Source organism: Musca domestica, unplaced genomic scaffold, assembly GCF_030504385.1.
Source record: "Musca domestica strain aabys unplaced genomic scaffold, Musca_domestica.polishedcontigs.V.1.1 16, whole genome shotgun sequence".
NCBI classification, from domain to species: Eukaryota; Metazoa; Arthropoda; class Insecta; order Diptera; family Muscidae; genus Musca; species Musca domestica.
This window is the reverse complement of record NW_026712219.1, coordinates 1850237-1873340: the sequence shown is the minus strand read 5'-3', so window position 1 is coordinate 1873340 and position 23104 is coordinate 1850237. Positions and strand designations below refer to the sequence as shown.

Sequence of the window (23104 nt, the reverse complement as noted above, 5' to 3'; positions counted from 1 at the left end):
AATGATAGCAGTCTGAAATTGGTTCCAGATATAGCTCCTGTATATATCTTCGTCCGATTTGCTTTTTATTGTGTACTAAACGTGTAATATCAGCCCGAAAGCATGGAATTTTGCACATACCACCAAATTAGGCCTGAAAATAAGTATGCCAAATTTGATCGAATCGGTTCAGATATAGCTATAGCTCCCATATATAACTTCGTCCGATTTACCTTTTATTGTGCACCAAACGTGTAATATTTGTCCAAATGAGATGGAATTTGGCACTTACGACCGAATTGAGTCTAGAAGCTAGTATGTCAAATTTGGTAAAGATCGGTTCAGATATAGCTATAGCTTCCATATATACTGTTCATCTAACTTGTTATATTTGTTACCCACAGCCGTAATATGCACTCCGTAACAACGATATTCAGGGAAATATATCAAATACAGCTCAGAAACATCTTTGCCAAATTTTATCAAGATCGGCTCAGATTTGGATGTATATATATACTTTTATCCAATTTTAAACTATTTGTGCACCAAATGGTCAACACAAGTCCGAATTTAAAAGATACAAATGCTTCGGCATATTTAGTCCTTTGAACGTTAAATTATAATTATAATCATAGGGTGCATGAATGAATTCCCCCATAAAAAATTTAATTTTTATGCGGAGCTCTACTAAATTAGCAAAGTGGTGTAGGGTATCATAAAGTCGGCCCGCGCGACTTTAAGACTTTCTTTATTGGTTGTTAGTCAAAATGTTGATCCTTTGTTGGGGATGAACGAGATCTTGTGCTGATATAAATATCGGGATTTGGATGAAGACAATTGGACTCTTATGTTACATTGTGAATGGGCTATGATTATTCAAATGCATCATTTGGTATTCTATCGCGTTTATATAGCAAAACATTTTTTTAGTTCGTTAAAAATATAATTTCTGTAGTTGTACTTTCACTTTTTTCCCGTATGTTTTTCCATTTTTAAGTCCCTAAAATTCATGCCAGTTTGTCACATAATATTCACAACTTTTTAACCCCGACTACATAAGTCCCTACTCTACCCCTGTCCTCTTCACTCCACTCCACTCTCTTCTTAGCTCAACTCAATTCATCACTTGAAAGTAAATGACTTCATTTTGTTCAAGTCAACACTTCATATACGAGATGTGCAAGATATGAATTTCCATTAAAAAGTAAGAAAGGGAAAACGAAAAAAAAAAAAACGAAATAAAAATCTCCTTTGGGGCATTAGTTACTCGAAGTAGGTTTTCAGGTTGTCATGCATATATGGTAAACAACGAAGTTGACCCATTTCTCGAAACCTGCATTTTGTCGTGACGTTAATGCTTTTATAATAGCCACCAACATGCATGTCTTGAATTTTTAGAGGGTAATAACGACATGTTGTGTGTTTGGAAATGGCAATTGTTAAGATTTTAAAATCGTAATGGCTAAAAATTCTAGGTTTTTTTTTAGTTTTCCAGATTAGAAGTGGAACAGGAAGTATGATTACTTACATGAGGAGGAATGTTAATTGGGAACAATGCCAGCCAAATGTTTTCAAAATACAAAAAAAAAAAGAAAAAATGGAAAATTTGACTTTAATTCAACACAAATGTTATAGTGTTTTTCACCCACTAAATATTACCCGATGATCATCAAAATTGGAGGACTTCTGCCCAGCCCTAAGCTCTAACCACATGCTAAATCCCGGCTTCTATTCTGACCCTAGCCCCACCTCCATTCTAAATTTCTTGAAGATCGGGCCATAATTGCGACCTGTAGAGTGATTACAAATTAATATGGACAGACGGACGGACATACATACATAGCTAGATCGCCTCAGCTCGGCGAGATAGATCCATATATAGATAGATCCATATATACTTTCCTATGTGGAAACCAATATTTCGTGGTGTTACATAATTTTTGGCCCAATCAAAGTTATAATACCCCAACACATAGTGTTGTAGGGTATAAAAATGTTGTAGGGTATGATAATCGATCGATGTGATAGTCCTAAAAAAATATTTATAATTCCACATTTAAGAAAGTTTTGAAATACCACTATATTTTCATGGGAGATCCGATTCGTGATCAGCGTGAAATTTTGTGTCCCTTGTATGTCTGTTGAAATCATAAAATTTTGTGTCCTTTGTATGTCTATTGAAATCATAAAGAGGAGGACAAAATCTAGGATAGGACATACAAAACTATATCGCTCCCATTTAAGCTACCACCCGAGTTGCAATATTTTAATGATTTCATCGCCAATTTTTATATGCTTGTTGGGTAATAATAGCTGTATATCTTATAATTTTGGTGGGTATACCATATCGCAGGAAACGTTGTTCGTTAAGCTTAAGGTTTCGGAAAGACTGCAACTCCTTAATACTGGTATTTTGCAGGTCTTAGCCACACAGGTCTTAGCCACTTTCTGAATATTGTTAATGTTAATTTAGTATTTTGGACTCGTAGAGGTTAGATCAACATTCAATATACAGGGTGAGATAAAAAAACTGGAACAAAGTCAAAAATTTTTAAATTTTTATACCTTCCACCTTAAAAGGAGTGTATATTAACTTTGTCATTCCGTTTGTAACATCAGTAAAAATATTCGTCGTAGACCCCATAGAGTATATATATTCATGATCAGCATAAAATTCTAAGTCGATTTAACGGTGTCTGTCTGTCTGTTGAAATCACGACACAGCCCACATTATTTGACGTAGAGCCTTAAAATTTGGCAGAACAATTTGTATTATGCCTAGGATAGTTGGTATTGAAAATGAGATACATTGGTCCACGTTTTGGTATAGCCCCCATATAACGGTACCTCCCGATATTCGGTATTCTGATGATTCTGATTGAGAATTTAAAGTTCGTAACGGATACCACAGCTTGTGACAGAAAATTGTCTGTGTAGGTCCACGTTTTGGTATAGCCCTATTCGGCATTTTGATGATTTTAGCTACATTATTCTCGGATTTTTTTTCAAGTTTAGCATTTGAATATTATGATAAATGTTGCCTATGCTGGTCCACTTCTTCGTATAGACCGTAATATAACAGCTACATTCGGTATTTTTAAGATATTAACAGAATTTTAACAGCATTTTTTTTTTGAAAATTGCCAAATTCGTTCCAAATGGTGGAGGGTGTTCAAAGTTCGGCCCGGGCGAACTAAAAGCTTTTTTACTTGTTTTTTTTTTTAATTTTTATTGAATGAATGCTAAAATGTCGGAAATGGCATCAAATTTAAGAATAGGTTTAGATTTGTTCGTATTGGTCACCTTTGGCACAAATTATGGCCTTCAAACGGCCAATGAAACCGTCACACGCTGCCCGAATGTTGCTTTGGGGTATTTTTGCCCATTCCCGGCGTGGCGCTTGCTTGAGGTGATCGACACTTTGGAATTTTTTAGTGCCAAACCTTGTTTTTCAAAATACCCCAGACACAATGGACCAAGGGATTTGTATCCGGTGATTTTGGTGACCTCATTTTGTAACCACTCTTGGGTGGCGCGTGCTGAGTGCGATGGTGCTGAGTACTGTTGGAATGTCCAAGGTCTGCGGCCAAAATGTTTGGGTGCCCAAGGCTATAATACACCCTCCAGAATATTTTCGTGATAATATTTGGCATGTTATTATTATTCTGATGCCACAGTCGATTAATACGAGCGGAGAGCGACCATCAGATGTTATGGTGGCCCATACCATCACCATGGCCGGCTCTTGAGTTCTGGTGACCAACCGAAAATGTACTTCTACAGCTGACCTCTTTGGCAAGTAAACACGATCAATTTGTTTGTTTACATACTGCTGAACAACGAATGTTTTCTCATTGGAGAAAACCAAGTTCGGCAGTTCGCCACTTTCGGCCATGCGAAGTAACTCCTTAGCTTTTTTGTGTCTATTTTCTTTCTGTTGCGGTGTAAGTTCTTGCACTTTTTGCAATTTCAATGGCTTTACCACGAGCTCATTTTCTAATATTTGCCAAATGGAATATTCCGATATGTTTAGCTCACGAGCCAATTTTTGGCCACTGGGACGCGGGGTTTCGATCAAGTCGCTTCTTTACTTTTCGAACCATTTCTGCTGATGTTGTTGTTTTGTTTCGTCCTTGTTTTGTTTCGTCCACTTCCTTGACGTCGGGCTACGGTACGAGCAATAGTTCTGGACACAAAATATTTATTCACATTTAATTACTGGAGTGCTCCAACGATAGCCACCTGTGGTTTTCCAGCCAAATATGAAGAACTCACACTATCAAACTTGAATTCCATTACGAGTAACTCTTTTTCTGGAAAATTCTCACGCTTGTAAAGTATATAATGAGCTGTCACTGGAATAATTTTAAAAGCTGTCGGACGAGTGGCTTACAAATGACAGTAGTCTGATGTTGGTTGTAGTTTTTTCATCTCACCCTATGGTAGTTAAATAACTGGCTTACTGATCTAGAATCAACGCCCAGACAAAATAACTGAAGTTAGAATCTTTATAATTTGCACGAGGGTAAGTCTTGCTTGTATGTAACAAGGTTGGGTTTTTGGAAATTCGTACTAAAGGTACGAAAAGTACAACAATTTACTAAAAATTTAATACTTTGTATTGTACAAACGGAATGCGCAATTTGAGATGAGAGTCTTTGATGAGTTGCAGATTAGATGTAGCAAAGAATTTTTGGAAAATCGAACATTAAGGTTAGGAAAAGTTCTAAAATGTTACTAAACTTCGAAAATGATACAATTTGCTAGAATCAAGGTTGGAAAGTTTTATGTATGGAAGTGGTTTTGGAAATGTGTACTTAATGTTCGAACTGTACTAAATGGCACTATATTTAGAAAAGATTTGTTTGAGGTAAACGGATGCAGTTGGAATTTTGAAATGTTATATTGGGGTCCCTGTTGGTGGTAGGGTTCGGGTAAAGAGGTCGCTTTGTCGGTTTTATATTTGATATTGGGTGATAAGAAATTCTGAAATTTTATATTTAGATTTCTGATGATATCTGCGTTTGAGATTTGTCAATGGTTTGGAAATGCTCCTATATTTGTACGAAAATCACTAAATTTTGTATTGGTTAAAGGGATATGGCAGGAATCCTCAAATTTGATATTGAGGTATCTGTTGGTATCGTTTAATGTGTGAAAGTGTACTATAATTGCTTTAAAAGTACTAAATAGTACAAAATCTGTTATTATGTAAATGAAATCCCGAAATTTGATATGGGTGTCACTGTTGGTGTCTGTATTTGAAAAAGGAGCTGGTTTTGGATATGCGTACCATAATTGTGCTAGATGGTACTAAATTTATTAGAGCTGAAAATCTAATATTTTCTATTAAAGTCGCGGTTTGCATCTCAGATTGAGATCTGGTGGTGGTTTCGAAAATATGTACTATCATTGTACAAAAAGTACTAAATGGTTCTAAATTTAGAATTGAGTGAAGGAAGAGATCTCAAATCCCGAAATTTGATATGGATGTCACTGTTGTTCTCTGTAGTTGAGAGATGGAACTGATTTTGGAAATGCGTACTATAATAATAAAATTTATAAAATTTATTTAATGGAGAAAATTAATTACAGAGTTGAAAACCTGAAACCACTGTGGAGATGTGAGGTAGAAATATGGAGATTTTTGAAAATCGTACTATAATTTTTCGAAAAGCAGTATATTCTACTAAAATTGATATAGTTGAAGGAATAGAGCTCGGATTTGATATTGAAGTCTCTGTTTGTATCTGATGTCGCGATCTGGTGATGGTTTTGCAAATGCGTACTCCTATGTTCACTGCAAGTTTTAATATTTGTATCAGCGCCAGTTCACAACTCGACATCTGTTTCATAAAAAATAAATTTGCAATTGTAGCATACTTTCGGAAAAATCGTTTTTTCGAAAACTATAAGAGATATCGAAAAAAAAAAAATTAACGGCACGAATGAGCACGAACCGACTAAAACTCAGATTTATTTTTAAATTAGAAAGTTGCAATTCTCTCAGATTTTTTTAAAAAAAATATCACAACATCTTTTTTTTTTTTTGAATATCTCAGCCAATTTTTCGAATTTCGAAATAAAAAAATTCGACACTGTTCAGCACAATTTTCCTTTTTATACCCTCCACCATACTATAAGGGGTTTATTAATTTTGTCATTCTGTTTGTAACTCCTAGAAAACTTCATGTCAGACCCAACAAAGTATATATATTCCTGATCAGCGTAAAATTCTAAGACGATTTAGCCATGCCCGTCTGTCTGTCTGTTGTAATCACGCTATCTTTCGAACGAATTCAGATAGAAGGCTAAAATTTTGCACATGTGTTTATTTTGCCAGTAGACAGGTTAAGTTCGTTAATGGGTATTTTGATGATTTTAGCGACATTATTCACCGGAATTGTTTCAAATTTGGCATTTGAAGTTCCAAAAGTACAGTAAAGCCTAAGACAGAAATATTACTGTGCAGGTCCACGTCTTCGTATAGCCCCCATATAACAGTACCGCTCGATATTCGGTATTTTGACGATTTTAGCGATTGGTGCTTGAAGTTCGAAATAGATACTACAGCCTAAGGCAGAAAATTGTCTATGCCTCCCTATGTATGGTATTTTTATGATTTTAGATACATTATTCACCGTTTATTTCAAGTTTCGAATTTGAATAATATGGCTTGTGACAAACAATGTCTATGTAGGTGCACGTCGTACAGACCCTAATTTGACGGCTATATTCGGTATTTTTGAGATTTTAATAGAATTTTTGGCGAATGTTATCTTTTTCGAAAATTTCCAATTTCCTTCTAAATGGCGGAGGGTATTCAAAGTTCAGCCCGGCCGAACTTACTGCATTTTTACTTGTTCTAAATTCAAAAATTGCAATTTCAAAGAACACGCCATGAAAAACTAAATAAAGCTTTTGGAGGACTTTTTTAGAATGAAATGAAAATAAGAGGCTTAGTAAGCATGATGTGTTACTTTTTTAAAGAGAATTCTTTATAATTTCGGAGTACGTAATGGTTGCCGTATCCAATAACTGAAAATTGCCTTTACAGGTCGAAGTTTTCGTGTAATTGTTGCCAAATTGTTTCAGGTTATCCGCTTTACCTTTCCAATTAGTGACATATTAAAATTTCATTATAAAACCCACATTTTGTGGCTATCTATATCCAAAACTTGGAAACTGACTTGGAAATTGAGCGCATTCTAAAATTCCTCCCCTCTCTCCCTTCTAGAGTATTTCTTCACAAAATATTTTCAAGCCATCATCATAATTACAAAAACTTTGTAACACTTATGTGTGAACGTCTTACTCATTTACGGGCTGTTGTGTTTTCTCCTCCTGTCACGTTGTCGTTTTTTAATTTCCTACATTGAAAACAACACTTTAAGGCGACACCAGCAGCACGGAAAGTGGGAACACTCCTTATGGCGTGTCATTAAAAATCCAGAGGAAGCAAAAAAAAAAAGCGATGTTATATGTGTGAGCATAGGACCCAAAATGAAACCCTTCTTCTTATCTAAAGCATTTAACAAAAATAGTCCATAGAAGGAAGTACCTTTAACCGGTGACAGCCTACTTTCAGCATGGCAAGCGGCTGCGATTGCACTTATAAAATAACATGAAGTAATAAACTGTGCCACTTCCTACCAAATGGCTGATGGCATGCATGACACACTGAGTGAAATGTGTGACTCCAGAACCTCCAAGGAACATCATACACACTTACATTATTACCCACTTTAGTTATTTATTCCCGAATGGGAAAGCGAGACTGGGGAATATGTTGCCATACTTTGTTGTCATGTTTGTCATGCTCAGTTTCTCTTTTTTGTTCAGTTAAATGACAGTTTTAGCATAGACCACAACGTCTTTAACAGCCTGCTTTCAGGTTTTGCTACTCAGAAACTGTTGACTGACATTCTTGATATTCCCTTTTTATAGCCCTCGTCTTCGTTTTTTCATTTTCTTCCTGTAAATTGTGGGGGGAAATATAAACGTGTCACATATTATTTGTGGGTAATTATGGAGAATACACTCCGGCAGGCAGGCAGTCAGTCAATCCTTAGGCAGCGGCAGAATGCAACAAAGTGGACATTTTTCATTAAAATATGACACCACCAGCATAAGAGACCGAGAGAGAGAGAGAGAGAGAGAGTGATGCCAAGAGTTTGAACACTGAGGGGGAAAGCAACACATACACTTGGGAGGTAAAGTCTTTATCAAATGTCTCTCATGGTACTTCCGTCTAATATTTTGCTACTTCCGACATGGTATACTTAAAGAAATTGAGATGCGAATTTTGCAAAGGAATACAGAGGGAGAAAAATCAAAGTGAACCTGTGCTAACTTCGAGTAAGAACTGTAGCACAAGGAAACCTTTTTAAAATCTATGGCAACAGGGTAATTGGGGATGTATCAAAAAAATGAGGATGTAAAAAAATAGGAAAGATTAGGAGACGGTCGGGCTGACTATATGATACCCTACACCACTATACCAACTATGAACCAAATAAAAATGGGATTATGCTAAAAATATTTATTAGTACATTAGATATACCGGACCCAGTTTCACCAAATAATAAAATTAGGTTGAATATGAAACAAGCAAAAAATCTGTGCCGGACTTTGAATACCCCCACCATTTAGAACAAATTAGGACATTTAAAAAAAAAAAACAAGTTAAAAAGCAGTAAGTTCGGCCGGGCCGAACTTTAAATACCCTCCACCATTTGGAACGAATTTGGAAATTTAAAAAAAATATAATCCTTAAAAAATTCTGTTAAATTGGACCTACATAGGCATTGTTTGTCACAAGCCATTACCATATTCAAATTCGAAACTTGAAATAAACGGTGAATAATGTGGCTAATATCATCAAAATATCGTATATAGGGAGGTACCATTATATCGGAGCTGTGCGAAGACCTGGACCAGCATAGACAATTTTCTGTCACAGGCTATAGCATCCATTACTAACATCAAATACGACATCTCAAACAATTTCAGTGGGTATTGTACCTAAACTCGTCAAAATACCGAATATAGGGAGGTACTGATATATGGGGCCTATACGAAGACCTGGACCTGCATAGATATTTTTCTGTCACAGACTGTATTTCCTGTACCTAAACTCGTCAAAATACCGAATATAGGGAGGTACTGATATATGGGGCCTATACGAAGACCTGGACCTGCATAGATATTTTTCTGTCACAGACTGTATTTCCTATTACGAACTCTAAATACGTAATTTGAAACACTTCCGGTGAATAATGGCTCTAAAATCACCAAAATACCGAAAATAGGGAGATACCGTTATATGGGGGCTATACGAAGACGTAGACCTGCCCAGATAATTTTCTGTCAGAGGCTGTAGTATCCATTTCGAACTTCAAATACCAAAGTTGAAACAATTCCGGTGAAAAATATCGCTAAAATCCACAAAATACCGAATATCGGGAGGTACAGTTATATGGGGGCTATATGAAAACGTGGACCTACATGGCCCATTTACGAGCTTAACCTGTCTACTGGAAAAATAAACAGGTGTGCAAAATTTTAGCCTTCTATCTCAATTCGTTCGAAAGATAGCGTGATTACAACAGACAGACAGACGGACATGGCGAAATCGACTTAGAATTTTACGCTGATCAAGAATATATATACTTTGTTGGGTCTGACATGAGTATTTCGAGGAGTTACAAACGGAATGACAAAGTTAATATACCCTCCATAGTATGGTGGAGGGTATAAAAATAAATAAATAATGAAAAATCCAAAATAAAATCTTTTAAAATACCTTATATCGGAAGGTGCCGATATATGGATGGGTATACGATATTGTGGACCTATACAGACAAATCTATGTCTAGGGGTAAAGTACTCACAAAAAAGTCCTTGTGTAGAACTTTAGACAATTCCGTTGAAAAATGTGGCTAAAATCATAAAAATACCGAATATCGGGGGTACCGTTATATGGGGGTAATACGATATCGTGGACCTATATACATTCCAAGGGATAAAGTACTCACAATTAACTCCTTGTGTGGAATTTCAGACAATTCCATTGAAAAATGTGACTGAAATCATCAAAATACCGAATATGAGGGTGTACCTTTATATGGGGAATATACGATATCGTAGACCTATATAGACAATTCCCTTTCAGTGGGTAAAATACTCAAAAAAAAAACTCCTTGTGTAGAATTTCAGGCACTTCCGTTGAAAAATGTGACTAAAATCATCAAAATACCGAATATAGGGAGGTATCGTTGTATGCGGGCTATACGATTTCGTTGAATTTAATTTAATGAATTTTAAAATTTTAGCTTTTTATCTTAATTCGTTTTGACTCTAGCGTGATTACTAAATCGACATAGAATTTTACGCTGATCAAGAATATATATATACTTTGTTGGGTCTAAAATTATTATTTCGATGATATATATATGATATATTCAATTCAGGCTGATATTACATGTATATTTGGAGAGCAATAACCGTAAAATCAGATGAAGATGTATATCGGAGGTATTTACAAATCTGAATCGATCTCGATGAAATTTGACAGATGTATTGTGGAGCAGTATCTGATATCATTATCATTTAGGCCGAAATCCGTCAGAAGTAAAAAAATCAGTTTATTTTGGCTGATATTACCAATAAAGTGCTCAAAAAACCTGAAATCGGATAAGGATATATATCTGAACCGATCTTGAAAAAATCCTAGGCACTTATTTCTGAGCTGTATAGAATATTTGGTACCAAAGATCATTATTTTAAAGTGCATTTTACGCATGTGAGAGACTCAATACCTCATATCATATGAGACATATATATGGGAGCTTTATCTGAACCGATTTTCACCGAATTTGAAGTACTTGTTTCTAGGATGAGATTAGTCGGAATTTCCATTTCGGATGTGGCAAAATGCAGGTAATTTAAACTGATATTAGTCATTTGGTGCACAATTAACCGGAAATCTGTTGAAGATATATATTTGGGAACTATATCTAAATTTGAACCGATTCTCACCAATTTCAATATGGTTCGATATTGGGCCAAATAACTATTGTTTCAAACATTTAATCATTTTGTTCACAAAAATACATGGACGGAAGGCCATTCATAAATCGATTCAGAAAGTAATTTAAGGAAGATTCTTAAGAGTAACTATGGGTCTACCTTGCTCGCTTCTTCATCTTACAAACAAATGCACGAAGACATAATAGCCTTACCACAATGTCGGGTAGGGTGTAAAAAAGTAGTGAAATAAGTGACTGACTGACAGATCTAGAATCAACACTTAAACGAAACGGTTTGAAATTTTGGCGTGAGGGTCACTCTTGATTCCAAGGTGTCAGATAAGGTTGGGTTTTTTAGAACGTTAAGAAAGTTATTAAAAGCTACTAAATGTGGTACCCTTTGTATTTGAGGAAGCACTAGAGCTAGAACTCTTAAATGAGGATCACTGATGATATCTAAAAGGGTTTTTGGAAATTCGCACTATAAATGTACGAAAAGTACATTTGGCACCATTTCGTATCATGTTTACGTTTAAAGATAAAAATTGGATTGTCAAACAAGTTTGAAGAGTTGTGTCGATGTATGGAGTTACTTTTAAAACTCATGTATACGAAAAGTACTAAATAGTACAAAACTTAGTACAAATTGAATTTGGAGAATAGGTTGGATATAGAATCCTGAAATTTGAAATTAACGTTGCTGGTGGAATTTAGTATTGGAATATGGAGGAAGTTTTTGAAATTTGTATTTATGGTACAACTTTAAATGGTACTAAGTTTGATACAATTTCAATTTGGGTGAACCTATAAAGATGGAATTCTAACATTTAGAAATAAGATTGCTCTTACATTCAATGTCTGAGGATTATATGTAGTTTTTGAAAATTTGTACTTATGAGTACTAAATTTGTTATAATTTAAAATTTGAACCAATAAAGGAGGAAACCAGAAATGTGAAAATAAGATAAGATTGGGCTGCCTGATGTAGATAGTTATGAAAATGTGTACTAAGGTGTATTAAAATGTACTAAATTTAGTATCATTTGGATTTGGGTGAACCAATAGAGCTGGTATCCTGAAAATTGGAAATAAGATTACTGTCGCAGTGTATGATTGGGGAGGAAGTTTTGTAAATTTGTACTTATGTGTACCAAATGGTACTAAATTTAGTACGAATTGGAATTGATCCGATGGAGCTGAAATTCTGAGATTTGGAGCAAGAGTTACTTATGGAACAAGAGTCACTGATTGGAAATTTGAACTATGAATTTAGGACATGTTCTAAATTGTTACTAAACTTCTAAAATGGTATTTGGTATTATGTGGATCGATAAAATGAAAAACCTGAAATTTGGTGTTTGAATCAAGGTTTGAAATTACGTTTAAGTGTGCAAACTGAAAATGTGTTAATTTGGAACAGTTTGCTTTGTGTATATGGTTCTAAAAATCTGAAATTTGGCATTAGGGTCGGTGTTCATATATAGGCTGAATATGTGGCGATGGGGTCGGAAATGTGTTCTATAATTGTCCGAAAAGTACTAGATATTACCAAATTTCGTATTGGGTGTAGGGATACTTGATATTGAGGTTCCTATTGCTTTTCTGGAATTGTCGGAAAAGTACAAAATGGTACTAAATTTTGTATTGGATGAGGAACAGGGCTGGAAAACTCAAATTTGATATATAGGTACGAATAGTACTAAAGTTGGAAAAGTACAAAATGGTACTAAATTTAGTGTTGGGTGAGGAACAGGGCTGGAATACTCAAATTTGATATTCAGGTGTCCGTTGGTATCTGGTACTGAAATATGGAGGTGGTTTGAAAATGCGTCGTTTTTTTTTGTCCGAATAGTACTAAATGGTACTACATTTGGTATTGGATGAAGGAATAGAGCTGAAATCCTGAAACTTAATATGGATGTCAGTCTTGACGTCTGTGGTTAAGATTTGGAGGTGGTTTTGAATATGCGTACTATAATTGTACTAAATGGTACTACATTTCTCAATATATTACAAAGTGCCAAAAATGGGCTATATGGAATACATTCTTAACTTTACAATAGATATGGATGTTTTTCATACCCTCAGCCATATGGCTACCTTTTTGGAAGGAACTTTTATAGGCATGAATCATTGACAATTTTAAAAGGACCATAACTCCTTAAATTTTGAGTTTACAGCGTTTTAAGCTATTATTTGTGATCACTTTTTAAACATGAATTATTGAGAATTTTGAAATGGCCATAACTCCTTAAATATTGAATTAACTGCGTTTTTACAAAGTGATCCGACGAATTTCATATTCACGACAAATACCATATTTACAGTGAGAACATGGTTGGTAGAAATATTGAAAGATACGAACCAGAAACGGTAAGCCATCCACTCGTTCACGTTTTCCCTGATTCGCCAAATTTATATTAAATTAACAAGTAAAAAAAAAAAAACATTAAGTTCGGCCGGGCCAAACTTTTAATACCCTCCACCTTAGGGTAAAGGAAACATTAGAAGAAATGTGGCAAAAAACCATTAATATGCCGAATATCGGGAGGTACCGTTATATGGGGGCTCTACCAAATCGTGGACCTACACATGCATAATTCCGCCAACGGAGCTAGAACCCATTATGACCTACAAATACCAATTTTCACACAAATACGTAAAAAAAATGTGGCAAAAATCATCAAATTACCGAATATCGGGAGGTACAGTTATATGAGGGCTATACCAAAACATGGACCTATAATTACAATGACTCGCAACACGAACTGGGACCCATTATGATTTACAACTACCAAATTTTCAGTGAAATTCGTGAAAAAATGTGTCAAAAATCATCAAAATACGGAATATTGGGAGGTACCGTTATATGGGGACTATACCAAGTCGTGGACCTATACATACAATGTTTCACCACACAAACTAGGACCCATTATGACTTACAAATACCGATTTTTAGACAAATCAGTAAACAAATGTGGCATAAACCATTAAAATACCGAATATCGGAAGGTACTGTTATATGGGGGCTATACCAAATCATGGACCCATACATCCAATGTTTCGCCACCGGAGCTGGAACCCATTATGACCAACAAATTCCAATTTTTAGCCAAATCCGTTAAAAAAAATGTGGCAAAAATAATCAAAATATCGAATATCAGGAGGTACCATTATATGGGGGCTATACCAAAACGTGGACCTATACATGCAATGTTTCGCCACACGTACAGAGACCCGTTATGACCAACAAATACCAATTTTCAGACAAATCCGTGAAAAAATGTGGCATAAATAATCAAAATACCGAATATCGGCAGGTACCGTTATATGGGGACTATACCAGAACGTGGACCGACATATCTCATTTTCAATACCAACCATCCTAGACACAATACCAATTGCTCTGCTAAATTTTGGCGCTCTACGTCAAATAATGTGGGCTGTATCGTGATTTCAACAGACAGACGGACAGACAGATAGACAGACCGACGGACATCGTTAAATCGACTTAGAATTTTATGCTGATTATGAATATATATACTATATATGGGGTCTACGACGAATATTTAAGGATGTTACAAACGGAATGACAAAGTTAATATTCCCTCCTTTCCAAGGTGGAGGGTATAAAAATAGAACATTTCCCGAAAATATTCAACGTATATGGGTTTTAACAAGACCGATCTTTTTCCAACCTACACTTTTTGTCAATTACTGTGAATGGGTATCCTACGCAAACTCCTGCGTATTATTCCTCGAAGTAATTCATTTTCGTTTTCAATGGATTCTCGGAATGAATTATTGACATATTTCTTTTTATACATTTCCCCTAAAAATGTTCTTCCAAGTGTACCACATTGTTTTCTCCTTTATTTTGGCTTTAATGCCTCCATAAATACGACAATTTCCATTTCGTTAGGCATAAATGTTGAGGCGTTTTAAAAGTAATTATTGTAAAACGTTTACAATTTTAAGTGGAGAACGCAAAAAAACGCAAAGGAAATGGTAACAAGAGTAGAACAAGACACTAAATATTTGTTGCACATGTAAAGACATACACACCTAGATGTGTGCCAATCTTTGGGTTCATATTTCTTCCTGAAACTACCAACGAAAAGGGCAAGTATCTGCAGGCGTAGTGTGTGTGTGTGTGTGTGTGCGTGTTTGTAAGGGTAATTTTGCAGCAAGTATATATTTCATAATAAGTTCGAAAAAAAAAAAACGACAACGACGACAACAACCACGGTTATAATAACACAGTTTGTTATTGCCACTTATATTGGGCGCCACCGCTGCCGCTGCAGAGAAATGAATAAAAAACGCTTTCATTGAAGCACTTAATAACATTGTGTGTGAATAGAGCTGAATTATCGCACTACAAGGGGTCGTCATCGTCGTCAAATTATGGTGTGAATGCAGTCACCATTTTACAAGAGGGTTGCACGTCATAACCAAAACTCAAAAAAAAAAAAAAAAAAACTGTAAGAAATGGTCGTGGACAATATGCTTGACCTAGTTTTTTCGGGCTTAAGCCCCATAAAAGAATGCTGCAACTTTCAATCCTGGGGTGTGGCTATCAATGTCAAGGAATATGAGTTGGGGTTGGGAACAATTGTGGCAGCACAGCGCAAACTATTTTCTATTTAACGATAAACACAAAGCCAGCCATTCAAGTGTAGCAGAAAAATTATTTGTGCCATGAAATTATGCTGCACACGTGCACCACATTTAAAATGGGGGCAATCGACACAGGAGTTATGCAAATGAAATTGAGGGGAGAGTGTTGAAGTTATTGAATTTACTGCCAATGGAAAATTATAGTTTTGGATCAAATATTGAAAAAGGGAATGAGTGCAAGCGGTCGTCATTCAGCACTCAAAGCAATTGGGGCATTAATATGAGTCTGTATTTGTTTGAAAAGATTTCAGTTGTAAATTTCTGTGCCAGATCAAGTTTGAAGTATTTACTTGATATTCGTATAAGAATAGGTTAGGCTAGATTAAAAAGAGGGGCGAAAACGATCGTTCACGTACAGGGTGAGATGAAAAATCTGCAACCAATTTCAGTCTGCTGTCATACCTAAGCCACTCGTCCGACAGCTGTTAAAATTATTTCAGTGACATCTCATTATATTGTTTACAAGCGTACAAAAGCATTTTGGTGAGAATTTTCCAGAAAAAAAAGTTATTCGTGGTGGAATTCAAGCGTTATAGTGTGATTTCTTTACATTTGGCTGGAAAAATACACGTGGCTACCGTTAGAGCACTTCAGTATTTAAATGTGAATAAATTTTTGTGTCTCGTACCATCGCTCGTTACCGTGATACTGGTTGCGTAGCCCGACGTCAAGGAAGTGGACGGAAGAAAACAGCAAATTAGCAGAAATGGTTCGAAAAGTAAAGGAGCGACTTGATCGAAACCCGCGTCGCAGTGACCGAAAAAAATGGCTCGTGAGCAAAACATATATATCCATTCGGCAAATATTAAAATATGAGCTCGGGTTAAGCCTTTGAAAATCCAAAAAGTGCACCACAACAGAAAGTAAATCGACTCAAAAAAAGCTAAAGAGTTGCTTCGCCGAAGGTGGTGAACTGCCGAATTTGGTTTTCTCCAATGAGAAAATATTCGTTGTCCATCCGTCTGTTTACTTTCCAAAGAGGTCATCTGAAAATGTGCGACTTGAGTTGGCCACCAGAACTCAAGCGTCGACCATGGTGATGATGTGGGCCGCCATAACAGCCGATGGTCGATCTCCGCTCGTATTAATCGACCGTGACATAATATTATCGTGAAAATATTCTGGAGGGTGTATTAAAGCCTTGGGCATGCAAACATTTTGGCCGCAGACCTTGGACATTCCAACAGGACTCAGCACCATTGCACTCAGCATGCGCCACCCAAGAATGGTTACAAAATGAGTTCCTTGCTTAATTCCCAGCGCACCATTTTCCAGGGCACCAAAATCTCCGGATACCAAACCGTTGGACTATTGTAACTGGAGTATTTTGGAAAGCAAAGTTGGCACTAAAAAATACAAAAGTGTCGATTACCTCAAGCAAGCGCTTCGCCGGGAGTGGACCAAAATACTGCAGATCATTTGATAAAAGTATTCCATCTCTAAGTCCTTTTCCAGCCTCTAACATTTCATAGTTGAAGTCTTTGCTAATCGCTCAATGTTGTACCATATAGTATACTTCGGGAGCTCAAAGAACAATTATCCTAAATACCAAGCTTCCTCTGCTAAGAGTAACGTCATATCAGATTTCAAAAATCTGGAAAGGTACGAGAATTGGTGACTCCGAAACCATGATCTGCAATGTCTCACTCAATGACAAATCTTGTCATTTTTATACCCTCCACCACAGTATGGAGGTTATATAAAGTTTGTCATTCCGTTTGTAAAACCTCGAAATATACATTTTATATCCCACAAAGTATATTTATTCTTGATCAGGATAAATTCTATGTCGAATTATCGATGTCCGTCCGTCTGTCCGTCTGTGTAACGGGTCGAAGTAGATTGATAAAACTTTACTCAAATGTATATTTTTTCTGCAGGACTTTTGGTATTGGAAATGGGCCATGTAGGCCCACTTTTTGGTATAGCCCCCATATAACGGTACCTCCCTATATTCAATATTTTGATGATTTCAACAGCAATATTCATCGAAATTGTTTCAAATTTGGTATTTGAAGTTCGAAATGGATATTACAGTCTAGGATAGAAAATTGTCTGTGCCGGTCTACGTCTTCGTATAACCCCCATATAACGGTACCTCCCGATATTCGGTATTCTGTTGATTTTAGCGACATTATTAACCGGAATTGATTCAAATTTGGTAATTGGAGTTCGTAATGGATACTACAGCCTAAGACAGATAATTGTATGTGCAGGTCCACGTCTTCGTATAGCCCCCATATAAATGTACCTCCCGATATTCCGTATTTGAATTTGGTACATGAAGTTCGAAATGGATGCTACAGCCTAAGACAGAAAATTGTATGTGCAGGTCCACATCTTCGTATAACCCCCATATAACGGTACCTCCCGAGATTCGGTATTCTGTTGATTTTAGCGACATTATTAACCGGAATTGTTTCAAATTTGGTAATTGGAGTTCGTAATGAATACTACAGCCTACGACAAAAAAATTGTCTGTGCAGGTCCACTTCTTCGTATAGCCCCCATATAACGGTAACTCCCGATATTCGGTATTTTGATGATTTTAGCTACATTATTCACCGATTTTGTTAAGTTTCGCATTTACAAAAGTTACCTATGCAGGTCCATGTCGTCGTATAAACTCTAATATAACAGCCACATTCGATATTTTTAAGATTTTGACAGAATTTTTAAGAGGAATTTATTGTTTTTGAGAATTTGCAAATTCGTTCCAAATTGTGGAGGGTATTCAAAGTTTGGCCGGGCCGAACTTACAGTTTTTTTTTTACTTGTAATACCCTCAGAGGTCTTGGATTCTAGATCTATCTGGATCAGATCCGTTTCAGGACGTTTGGAGTTGATCTTTACGTGTCCGTCCGTTTTTCTGGCTGGTGCGCACGATAACTATCGAAGGGAGTGTATGATTTGGTCCAAATTTGGTACATCGTGATATTATCAAACATAGAACGAGTTCGGGAATAATCGGACCACTAGAACTTATGAAAATATTAGGATTAGCAAAGTTGGAGCAAAATCGGGTTATCATTTCTTTCTCTGTGCAGTAAAATATTTACTTTGAAAATTTCGAACTTTTTTGAGGGAGGTGCCAGAAGAAGTGGACCGATATTGCCCATATCCGAACTCGACCTAAGTTTGATAATAGTATTACGATGTACCAAGTTTTGATCAAATCGGATACTCCATTTCAGAGTTAGCACCAGCCAAACGGACGGACATCGCTAGATTGCCTCCAAATTTCCTGAGACAGATTTGGTCAGGGAGACCTAGGGTCTGAAAGCGTTATTTCGATGAAACACTTTTTGGCCGTATTAAATGATATGTATTCTCTGTAGCGCATATGGCTGAGGGTATTAAAAATCTATGCGCAGCACTCCCCTGCTGAGAAGGGTCACATACGGGAAACAAAAATAAGCTACCCACCTAAGCATGTCTGCAGGCATATTATAACGCCAACTACTTTTGCATCAGTCCATAGTTGCCATTTAAAATATTTGCCTTTCCACTCGACTTGCAACATGCACCACCCACATGCTCCGTAACTAGAACTTATGTACCTATCTGCCTACATTCCCACCTTAATCGAATTTATATCGAAACGCTACATCTCATCACATTGTGTAATGGTTTGTTTAACATAACTGTCCCGCACTGTTGTGCATAACAAGTACACGCTTACACTCGAACGCACGCACACGCACACCCACACAGTGCTTTGACATACCAATGATAGAGTGAAGCGAATCCTGCGCGCGTTTGTTGTTTGGCATGTGTTGCGGTAATTAAGTTTATTTTCATTTGTTATTTAAAAACACCGCCTAGATGAAATTGAAATGCCATCGAAGGTAAATTGTACTAAACGCTCTGGAGGAGAGAATGCAAAGCAAAAATCGAATGGAGGGAAACATGAGCGCTACAATAACGTTTGGATTCTTGGAATGTGGGTTTTGGAATTGCCTACAGCTGTCGTTTTGTTTTTTGCTGAATTTGTAAATGTCGGACATAAGTGCTAATAAATGTCCAAAAATTAACATAACGGCACGTGAAATGGTTTTAATAAAAGGTTTTGATATAAGCCACTCACATTTACAACTGCCATTAAAATTAACTATTTAATTACCTGAATTAAATATTTCGGCATTTAAGGACTTAATTCGAGTCGATTAAAATTATTATTTGTAGCTTTTTCATAATATCTACGGGCTCAAGATTTATATTTCGAGGTATTGCAAACGGATTGACAAACTTAACATACCCTCTATACGTATGTTAAGTTTGTCATTTCGTTTGCAATACCTCGAAATATAAATTTTAAGCCCAGATCAGCATAAAATTACATGTCGATTTAGCAGTGTCCGTCTGTCCATCTATGGAAAACACTTTAACTTTAATTTTACTCAGATGGCTGTAAGGTCTGCAGAACTTTTGGTATTGAAAATAGGCTATATAGGTCCACGTTATGGTATAGCATCCATATAACTGTACAGACAGAATTAGGGCTTTTTTTTGGATGGTTTAGTCACAACTTTAATCCGAAATTGATGTAAATTGGCAGCAGGCGTTCCAATTATATAAAAAAACATATTTTCATAGAACTGTCAATGTAGGTCGAAATTTTGGTATAATCACCTCCTCCAGATATTTGTGTCACACTTTTATGATTTGTGTCACACTATTCACTGGAATTTGCTTTTTTGTGCACCAAATGCACATACGACCAAATAGAGCCAGAAAACAAGTATGCCAAATTTGATCGATATCAATTCAGATCTTGCTATATCTCATCCGATTTGTTACTTTTTTCTTTCCCAGCCGTAATATACTCTCCGTAACAACGATATTCGGGGAAATATACCTAATACAGCACCTTTGCCAAATTTTATTGAGATTTTCCTGCCATATATTAGTTAGACCTTTAATTGTAACTAAAATCATAGCTGGGATTATTTTATTCTCATAAATTCCCCATAAAAGCGTTTATTTGTTATATGTAGCTCCGCTATACAGGGTGAGATGAAAAAAATTTAACGAGCATCAGACTACTCTCACTTCTAAGCCACTCGTCCGACAGCTGTTAAAATTATTTCAGTGACAGCTCATTATTTTGTTTACAAGCATACAAAAGCATTTTGGTGACAATTTTCCAGAAAAATAAATATTCGTGATGGAATTCAAGCGTGATAGTGTGATTTCTTTATACGTGGTTGGAAAACCACAAATGGCTATCGTTAGAGCATTCCAGCATTTAAATGTCAATAAATATTTTGTGTCTCGTACCACCGCTCGTTACCGTAATACTGGTAGCGTAGCCCGACGTCAAGGAAGTGGACGGAAGAAAACAGCAACATAGCAACAGATATGGTTCGAAAAGTAAAGAAGCGACTTGATCGAAACCCGCGTTGCAGTGACCGGAAAATGGCTCGTGAGCTAAACATATCGCAACATTCCATTCGGCAACAGAAAGAAAATAGACTCAGAAGAGCTGAAGAGTTGCTTCGCTTGTCAGTTTGTAAACAAACAAAATTATCGTCTTTACGTGTCAAAGAGGTCAGCCAAAAATGTGCATATTCGGTTGGCCACCAGAACTCAAGCGCCGGCCATGGTGATGGTGTGGGCCGCCATAACAACCGATGGTCGATCTCCGTTCGTATTAATCGATCGTGGCATCGGAATTAATGCCGAATATTCTCGCGAAAATATTCTGTAGGGTGTATTAAAGCCTTGGGCACCCAAACATTTTGTCCGTAGACCTTGGACATTGCAACAGGAGTCAGCACCATCACATTCAGCATGCGCCACCCAAGAATGGTTACAAATGAGGTTCGTCGCTCCATTTCCAGCGCACAAAGTCCCCCAAAATTTCCGGATACTAATCGTTGGACTATTGTGTCTGGAGTATTTTGGAAAGCAAGGTTGGCACTAAAGAAGTGCTTCGCCGGGAAAGAGCCAAAATATCGCAGTGCAACATTCAGGCAGCGTGTGACGGTTTCATTGGCCGTTTGAAGGCCATAATTGGTGCCAAAGGTGACCATTTCGAACAAATCTAAACTTATTCTAAAATTTGATGCTATTTCCGACATTTTTTGATTTCATTCCACAAAAATTAAAAAATAGAACCATTTTGCAACAACAAAATACTACGGTATACCGAACAAACAAGCCAATACTGTTCTATTAATAGACATGCAAGGTCGACGAAGGGGTTTTTTGTTGTAACAGGCAAGCCCAACTTGCATGGTTATGCTACTTCGTTGAGGTAGAACGAAAGCATAACAAGTGGAGAAGGTTGTAGATGTTTATAAGTGCGGTTATAAGATTTAGAAGATTTTCCAAAAGAATTTTAGTTTTATTTAATTTTTTGGTTCCTCTTCTATTTAGCTTACGATCTCGTCACTTGGGTAAAATATGTTTTTTGTCATAGAAGTTATTTTTAAAATAACTTCTGGGGAGAATATCCCAGACAAAAAACAAGGGAATTGATGAGGATTGATGGCTCTTTCCGAAACCTAGGTATTCCCTGCCTTACCCCCTGGTAAACATTACCATCGTTCTCCACTAATCAAACGTTGTTTTTATAAAAACAACAATAAAGGGATTAAGCCTGACCATTTAAAAGAAATGTAAAAATTATAGCGTTTGACTTTGTTGCAGTATATTATCTCATCCTGTATACGCAAAGGAGCGTAGGGTATCATAAGTCAGCCCAATCCGATTCCGATATTTCTTTACTGATTTTAGTATACATTTCCAAAATAACCCACCAATCAGCCACCCTTATTCCAACATTTCAGAATTCTTACTCTATTCGTTTGCCTAATACTATGGGTTCAATTGTTAGTATCTTTAGTAATTTTAATGCGCTCTATAGTTCCAAAAAAAAAAAAAAAAAAAAACAAGTTAAAAAACATTAAGTTCGGCCGGGCCAAACTTTTAGTACCCTCCACCTTAGAATAAAGGAAACATTAGAAGAAACGTGACAAAAACCATTAAAATGCCGAATATCGGGAGGAAGCATTATATGGGGGCTATGCCAAATCGTGGACCCATACATGCAATGTTTCGCCAACGGAGCTAGAACCCATTATGACCTACATATACCAATTTTCAGACAAATACGTGAAAAAATGTGGCAAAAATCATGAAATTACCGAATATCGGGAGGTACCTTTATATGGGGGCTATACCAAAACGTGGACTTATACACACAATGTTTTGCCAGACACAATACAAATTGCTCTGCTAAATTTTGGCGCTCTACGTCAAATAATGTGGGCTGTATCGTGATTTCAAAATACAGGCAGACGGACATCGTTAAATCGACTTAGAATTTTATGCTTAGAATTTTATGCTGATTATGAATATACATATATACTTTATGGGGTCTACGACGAATATTTAAGGATGTTACAAAC

The 23104-nt window shown here is 36.4% G+C and overlaps 1 pseudogene; it reads right to left on the bottom strand.

Annotated features, from left to right (window-relative positions):
- Window positions 1-23104, bottom strand: part of LOC131801370 (uncharacterized) — a 204773-nt pseudogene that overhangs the window by 55647 nt on the left and 126022 nt on the right.